This window comes from Lissotriton vulgaris, unplaced genomic scaffold (genome assembly GCF_964263255.1).
Source record: "Lissotriton vulgaris unplaced genomic scaffold, aLisVul1.2 SCAFFOLD_9478, whole genome shotgun sequence".
Classification (NCBI taxonomy): Eukaryota; Metazoa; Chordata; class Amphibia; order Caudata; family Salamandridae; genus Lissotriton; species Lissotriton vulgaris.
The window spans coordinates 19066-26965 of NW_028244223.1; the positions used below are offsets into that span (position 1 = coordinate 19066).

Genomic DNA, 7900 nt, shown 5'->3' on the forward strand with positions numbered 1-7900 from the left:
GCAGGAACGCCCTCCCTTGCGCCGGAACACCCCCTATTGGCGCAGGGCTTTACAACGTGATGCATCTCTCATATGCGTCACGTTGTTAATATACGCCCCACCATTGCGCCTCTTTTGTGCTGTCGCTGCGTCACAAAAGTCACGCAACAATGGAGCAAAAGAGCCGCAAGGGCCTTCTAAATCAGCCCCTACAGACTCAAGTCCAGTCCTTCCTTTGTACACATGGCGATAAGAAAAAATAGTGGTGGTGGATTAATAGTTTGAGTATTTTAATGACTGGTTAATGTAGTAGGAAACTTTAGTGTTGTCGCTGATCTTCAATCACGATGGACTTTGGCTGTCACTTTGCGTGCTGCGGACTACTGCCTGCCAATCCTAGGCAAACCTTTTTAGTACTTTGTTTAGTGAGTTACATAGGGTAGTTTCCAATTCAACGGTCCGCAAATCAAGCAATACTAAAGTAATGAAGTAGTCGACCACATGACATTGGTCAATAATATATCCCTTGGAGTCGTTCCCTATTTGCTATTTCGCAAAAATATTTTGTTACTTTGTTAGTTCTTTTGAAATGTTTGATTTGGTTGAGAAATATCATCCATGTTTTCTGTTTTTCTTTCTTTCATGTTGTACATCAGCTTCCCCCAGGGGCAAGAGGAGGACACAGGAGGAGGAGGAGGAGGGTGCTGTTGACGATGCAGGCCAGGACCGGGCAGGCGAGGGCTCCTTTGCTGGCCCCAGTAAGTTTTAATTTTAGTATAGAGTACTTATTTTTTCCTAGCGTTCCTCATTCGATTTTTTCTAAATCGTCTTTGATCTTCTTGTAGACAGGATCTAAATTCTTATCCTGCCTCGACTATGACTCTGTGTGGTATTACTAGATTATTCTTATTAGTCTGTCTGTGTAGCTAACTAAGATTGCACATTTGGCATTTCCATTGGACTCCCATTCTAGTCAGCAATAGCTCTATGCACTGAGTGCAGTCCTCTGGGATTGTCCATAATGTATTTTCAAGTATTCTAAATGTTTATGCTTTGACCATTGCCAACAATAAAAAGGTGAATGACCACCAAGAAAGAATAAGATACTACTTTACTTTTGGTTTGGATAGGAGGACAATCCATTCTACTACTGTTGCAGGGACAAATCTGCACAAACAGAACTATGGACACTAAATAATGCATCGCTTAGCTTATCAATTATAATAGGTGCTGTAACTGTTAGACTTTCCACATACCTCAGTGATAACAGACTTTGTAGTTGAACCCCCAATCTCCTTACTGACTAGATAGTGTGGCAGAGTCATTTAGCTCCCAAAGTCACCGATGGCAGAGGCACGGACTCATGCTTGCAAAAATTCGAAAACCTTTAGCTCATCCACTCTAGTCTGGAGGACCAAAAACCACAGAGTCTATTTAAGTTTAAAAGCTTTATTAAAAGTAAACACATTTATTAAATTCAAGTTTGTCATAAAAGTGAACGTGTAACTGAAAATGGAAAAGTGCTTAGTGCTGACGATTCATTGGACACATTTCTTGTGGTCGAGCCGAGCTCTCACCTGGTTTGAACTTGATCCTGCTCATGTTCTTAAAAGTCAAGGTTCTGTCTGTTAGGAGAAAAAGTGGTGCGTGTTAAAAAGTAAAACGCAAACATTCATCAGTTGTGCCAAAAAGTGCAACAAGACAACAGCCTTCCCTGGAAAAAGGGACATTTTTACTCTAGAGTACACAGTCATAAATTATTAAATTGTATACTGTTTTTTTCACATTTCTTTCTTCCTCCTAGACCAAATATTATATAGTAGTGAGTGGTGTATTCTAACATTATTAAATGTACTTTGTAGGTGGAACATCTGGAGACGGGGCCAGCACGGAGGTGGTGGTGGCATTGGACGAGGAGGACAACTCTGGGGAGGAGGCGGTGCAAGTGCCGGACAAGGACATGCCTGTGAGGGTTCACACGGTGGTGGCGGGCAGAGGTAAGCTATACATTCCTTAGTCATTGAGATTGAAGACTGCAGAGTGTGCTTTCTGCACGGGTGTATTATAAAAAAAGCAGGTAGTAGCCTCCTCTAAATGTACTTCGACTTAGCTGTGAAGTTTTTGGCGAGAAGAATCCCAATCAGATCTGAGGTGAACTTGATGGATGGGATGAACGAAAAGCGAAAGAAGGGTGTAAGTAAGTGTGGAAGCACGAGAAATGTAATGATGACTGGCAAAGAAGAATGATATGTGTTTGCTTGGTCCCCGAGGTGGCTGGGAAGGTAAGAAAATGGTATGGTGCATGGCTGGGTGAATGATGAAGCAAGGCTGGGTGGAAGGAGAACAGCCTGGGTGGGTGAGACAGAAACTGTATGTGTGCAATATACTTTGAATGGATGGATGCCTGGATCATTCATGGTACTATCTGACTCTTAGATAGCATATGTGTATCAAGAGAGAGTAGACGGTCACTGGATGAACTAAGTGTTACTTTGAAGAGCATGTAACACCGCACCCGCACGTCCGTTCCAGTGTAGGAAAGGCAAGGAAAAGAAGTTGTAACGTTGTCCAAATACTACCATGAATAGTAGCAGTAGTTTGTATTGCAACTGCAAGCACAGCATATATCTGGTTATTACGGTGGACACTCCCTACCTCTCTTAATAACTTTAGTTTAGTAGTAGTACGTCATTCATGTGTGGGGGTATCACTGTTCACTCAATAATAAGCAAAGCACCTAAAGTCATCCCATATGTCATCAAATACATCCCATGTGAAGTGATAGATAATCAGATAATTTAGCTTCTTCATTTTCCTTTTCTAATACTCACTTGCACTGTAGGGTGAAAGCTAAATTAATTAAGCAGTAGCCCTTTTAACAGAGTATTCTCAGTGCCACCCGTAATAGAAAAGTAAGAGCTTCACCACCTGCATGTACTGGACCGGTACAGTAACGCAAGTCTGTCTCACTCACCATGGTGTGCGTCTGTTTTTCTCGGGTGCAAGTTCACTGCGCTGGCATTATGCCGGCTTGCATAAGATAACGTACCAATTTTCCTAAACAAGAGAGAAGAAGAAGAATAAGAGTGGGGTACTGTCATAGTCGACTGTAATGGAAGTCCATAGTGCTCGTAGAATTTGTTCCTGAAACTCCCACTAATGTTAGAGCAAGGATGAAGAAGTCGGAGGTTACATAGATACTGTCCTCAATAGTTATGTACTGTGCTTTCAATTTGCTACTTGTACTGTGACAACTTTCTGCTCAATCATTTTGTGTTAATCTTAAGGAGCATTGGTTACAGACTATGTCTTTCTTTTTTCATGTAGTTGCTCCTTCCAAATCCAAGACACCATCAAGGAGGAAGGAGCTGGCTCGAATGGCCCGGCAACGGAGGCTGGATGCCACTGTCGCTGAATATCGGCGGCTGGTGGCCCTGGAGGAGGAGGAGACGCAGTCTGGTACAACAACAACGTCCACTGGGACAGCTGCATCCTCCTCCGTGCGGGCTGCCAGCCAGCGCAGTGCTCCAGCGGTACGGAGCCGGGCTACCAAAGCCAAACGCCACCGCCCAGCAGCAAAGAAAGCAGCTGCCCCTCACAGGCTTTGCAAGGCACACCGGCGCCGCTTATCCCTCAGACTGTCCTACTTGGAGCAGGAGGTCCATAACTATAAGAACGTGGTGGAGGGCCTCCGCTTCGAACTTGCCACCCTCCGCAAGGAGCATGATGCCCTGGCTGCTAATTCCAACAGCACCCTGCCATAGTGTCCCTTGCCCCTTTTTTAGAGACTTTTGGGGGGTGGGAATTGGGAGTTGGGATTTTTGGGGACTTTTGAAGGACAATCGTTGGGGTTAGGGAGGGTCTTGCGGGAGATTCTTTTGTTAGGGCTATAAAAATATACTTTTTGAAACTTTATCTGACCATACCTGTTTTTTACTGCTTTTGAGTCTGGTGGGTGGGGGTTTAACAGTAAGTTTGTTTTCCTGAATAGTCCTAGGACTTTAGTAGTACTACCGTCAATCCAAACTCTCGTCTCTCCTAATACTCCATTATACTACCTCCAACCAAACGCCTATCTTACCTGTAATTTCTGTTTGCAAGTAAGGGCTAGGCCCAGGGCTGGCTCCACGGGAAACAGCGAATAAGGTTGGCAATCCTGGGCGGATAAAATTTCCTCATAGCGGTGGTACTAGTGGTGTGACACAGTGGCAGTTGCATGCCTATGAAAAAAAAGAAAATGAAATCTGGTTTGTCCTCCTGAGCAATACAACGGTACAATAGAGAATATAGCAGGTGACAGAAGTACACTAGAACAGTGCCACATTGTAGCCTAACAAATGTTAAAGTATAACTAATTCGGTTGAAGTTCTTTGACATTAGCCATGGGTCTTTGTCAATCAGAGTAAGAATATATCCTCGGATTTCTTCACCAGCCTGTTGCTATCACCTTATCCTCTCCAGCAAGTGTGTGGATTTATTGCTGTAATTTAGTCACACATCAATGAAAACCACACAGCCCGGGGGAAGAGGGTTAGGGTTTGAAAAATGGATGGGTACGGGGGTTTTTGGGAAAGGTTTTGGGAGACAAGAAAAAATAGCCCAGCATGGACAAACAATTGCGAACATAAACAAATCTTTGGGTACAAACCTATCCATCAATCTTTGAAAGTGCATGCACTACTGGATGCATGTCAGTGAAAAGTAAGTAGTACTTTCGACAACTGTGGAAGAAAGAATGCGACAGTACAGGGCATGTGTGGAATTATTGATAACTATATTCAACATAAGGTCTCTGTTGCCAGATACCTGAGAGCCTTGCTGGTCACTATAAATCCATTCACAACACTCAATGGGGTTGGTCTGGAAGGTATAGTAGATAGAAAATGAGAAATTGCTCTTTTTCTAGGTGTCCCCTCACTCACCAGGGTTGCCCCTTGGTGACATGCTTCATCATTGGGGCCATCCCAGTCCTCTACGGGCTGGGGCGTGCTGCGACTTGCAAATTACGTAGGAGCACTTACAAATGACTATGTGTGGTGCAGATGTGATAGTGGAGTGGACTAAGTGATGTGTTAAGGGATCAATTTAGAAGCAGAGAGAGATCCAAGAAATGCAGTCACAGTCAGAGAAAAAGGCAAGGGATACTGTATCTGTATGTTGTTGTAGTTGTCCTGTTGAAAGTGGTAAGTAAGCTGCCTGCAGAAAAAAAATCCTCTTATTAGCGGCACTCCTCCATTGCAGCCGACGCTTCGTCCATCGATGTTGGTCACCAGAAGACACCCTGTAAAAAAAGCACAGCATGGACAAACAATTGAACATAAACAAATCTTTGGGTACAAACCTATCCATCAATCTTTGAAAGTGCATGCACTACTGCATGCATGTCAGTGAAAAGTAAGTAGTACTTTCGACAACTGTGGAAGAAAGAATGCGACAGTACAGGGCGTGTGTGGAAATATTGATAACTATATTCAACATAAGGTCTCTGTAGCCAGATACCTGAGAGCCTTGCTGGTCACTATAAATCCATTCACAACACTCAATGGGGTTGGTCTGGAAGGTATAGTAGATAGAAAAGGAGAAATTGCTTTTTTTTAGGTGTCCCCTCACTCACCAGGGTTGCCCCTTGGTGACATGCTTCATCATTGGGGCCATCCCAGTCCTCTACGGGCTGGGGCGTGCTGCGACTTGCGAATTACGTAGGAGCACTTACAAATGACTATGTGTGGTGCAGATGTGATAGTGGAGTGGACTAAGTGATGTGTTAAGGGATCAATTTAGAAGCAGAGAGAGATCCAAGAAATGCAGTCACAGTCAGAGAAAAACACTAATGATACAGTATCTGTATGTTGTTGTAGTTGTCCTGTTGAATTTGGTAAGTAAGTTGCATTCAGAAAAAAATTCCTCTCATTAGCGGCACTCCTCCATTGCAGCTGACGCTTCGTCCATCAATGTTGGTGACCAGAAGACACCCTGTCCACTGCCTGCCTGATGCTGAATTGTGGGTCGCTAATGTGAAGTCTGACTCCATCCTTTTTTCCCCATTGCAGAGACTGAAACCCGGCCTGTAATTATTCAACGAAAAACAGGAATTGATATAATATTACAACACCACTGATAAATAAATATAAGGTATGTAGGCTGTGGAGTGCAAAAAGTCACACTTTGATTTTCCTAGTAGACAGTACAATATTTTTGAAAGTGCGTACTCTGTCTGAGTCACCTTTTGAAGGATAAATAAGTAGGGGCAAATTAATGTAGCGGATCTTTCCCCTCAAGCTAGGTGTACTGTAAACTGTGTTTTAGAACAAAATTAGATCTTCCCAGCAGTGCTCCCATGGTCCCAGACCCTTACTAAAGCCAGTCGCAAAAATGTAGAAGACCCCCAATCAAATCTCAAAAAACGAGGCCTAGCAGAAAACTGGTGACAAAACGTACTTTGAAAGTAAAAGTAGGCCCAAGTACCCCCTTACCCACCGTGGATTGCATTCAAACCACTTGCAAGCAACCAAGCAAAAGTATCCATAGCCAGCATCGCTCCAAGACTCGAAACCCCCCCCCCCAAACACATGCAATAGAAATACTGCTAACCCTAACAAACCCTAAGTTAAGAATAGTGGCAAAGGCTTTCTTTAACTATGCCAAATCCCCCCTTTCCCACCATGGATTTTCTTCAAATGACTTGCAACCAAAATTACACATTCTCACGAGTGCTCTAAGACCCCAGAACTCAGTTGCAAAAATCTAGAACAACCCGAAACGCATGCAATCCTGCTGCTAGGGCTAACCCTAATGAACCCTAAGTTACAAAAAGTGCCAAAAGGCTTTTCCGTGAGGATTTTGTCCCAACCACTTCTACCCGGTATTAGACCTTCCCAGGAATGCCCCAAGACCCGCCAACCCACCCGCCAAAAAGCATAACACCCCCAAACAGGCCAAAAGCAAAATCTCATACTTGCAATATTTCTCGGCCTTTGGTCCAAATGCGCTGCGTAGCTAGGCCATAAGTCGGGGTTGCCACCACGGATTTCCTGAAAAGCAAATGCAATCAAGATTAGAGTGTCCCAGCAGTGCTCCCAGACCACGAAACTCACCCACAAACAGACGGAACCCCCCCCTAAAAGCACCTCAAAGGCAAGCAAGTCATCAAAAACACAAAAAAATTTCCACCTGGGATTTGGTCCAAACCACTTTTATCCGGTATTAGAGCTTTCCAGCAATGGCCCCAGAGCCGTCAACCCAGGAGAAAACGAGTAGAAGACCCCCAAACAGCCAAAGAGCAAAAGTGCAAAAATGGGGACTGTCAGTTTTTCCCAGATTTCCCAAATCACTCCGCGCGAGCTCTGCAGCTAGGCCCTAACTCCCCTCTGACACCATGGATTTGCTTCAAACCTCTTGCAAAGTAAAGTATATATAGCCAGCAGTGTGCCCAGACCCCCAAAACCCACCCACAAACACCAGGAAGCCCCCCAAACAGGCCCCCGAAAACGCTACATTGAGCAAAATGTCAGAAATAGCCAAAAATAAATCGTCCTGGATTTTGTCCCAACCACTTCTACCCCGTATTAGACCTTCCCAGGAATGCCCCAAGACCCGCCAACCCACCCGCCAAGAAGTATAACACCCCCAAACAGGCCAAAAGCAAAATCTCATACTTGCAATATGCGTAGCTAGGCCATAAATCGGGGTTGCCACCACGGATTTCCTGAAAAGCAAATGCAATCAAGATTAGAGTGTCCCAGCAGTGCTCCCAGACCACGAAACTCAAAAAAATTTCCGCCTGGGATTTGGTCCAAACCACTTTTATCCGGTATTAGAGCTTCCCAGCAATGGCCCCAGAGCCGTCAACCCAGGAGAAAAGGCCAGCAGTGTGCCCAGACCCCGAAACCCACCCACAAACACCAGGAAGCCCCCTAAACAG

General features: G+C 44.5%; 1 long non-coding RNA gene across 1 annotated transcript; it reads left to right on the forward strand.

Moving 5' to 3' along the window:
• The first annotated feature begins 633 nt into the window (after window positions 1–633).
• On the forward strand, window positions 634–3488 carry LOC147668125 (uncharacterized). Its single transcript, XR_015304153.1, has 3 exons — window positions 634–737; window positions 1842–1976; window positions 3307–3488. It is a non-coding gene; the product is annotated as an uncharacterized LOC147668125 (long non-coding RNA).
• The last annotated feature ends 4412 nt before the right edge of the window (window positions 3489–7900 follow it).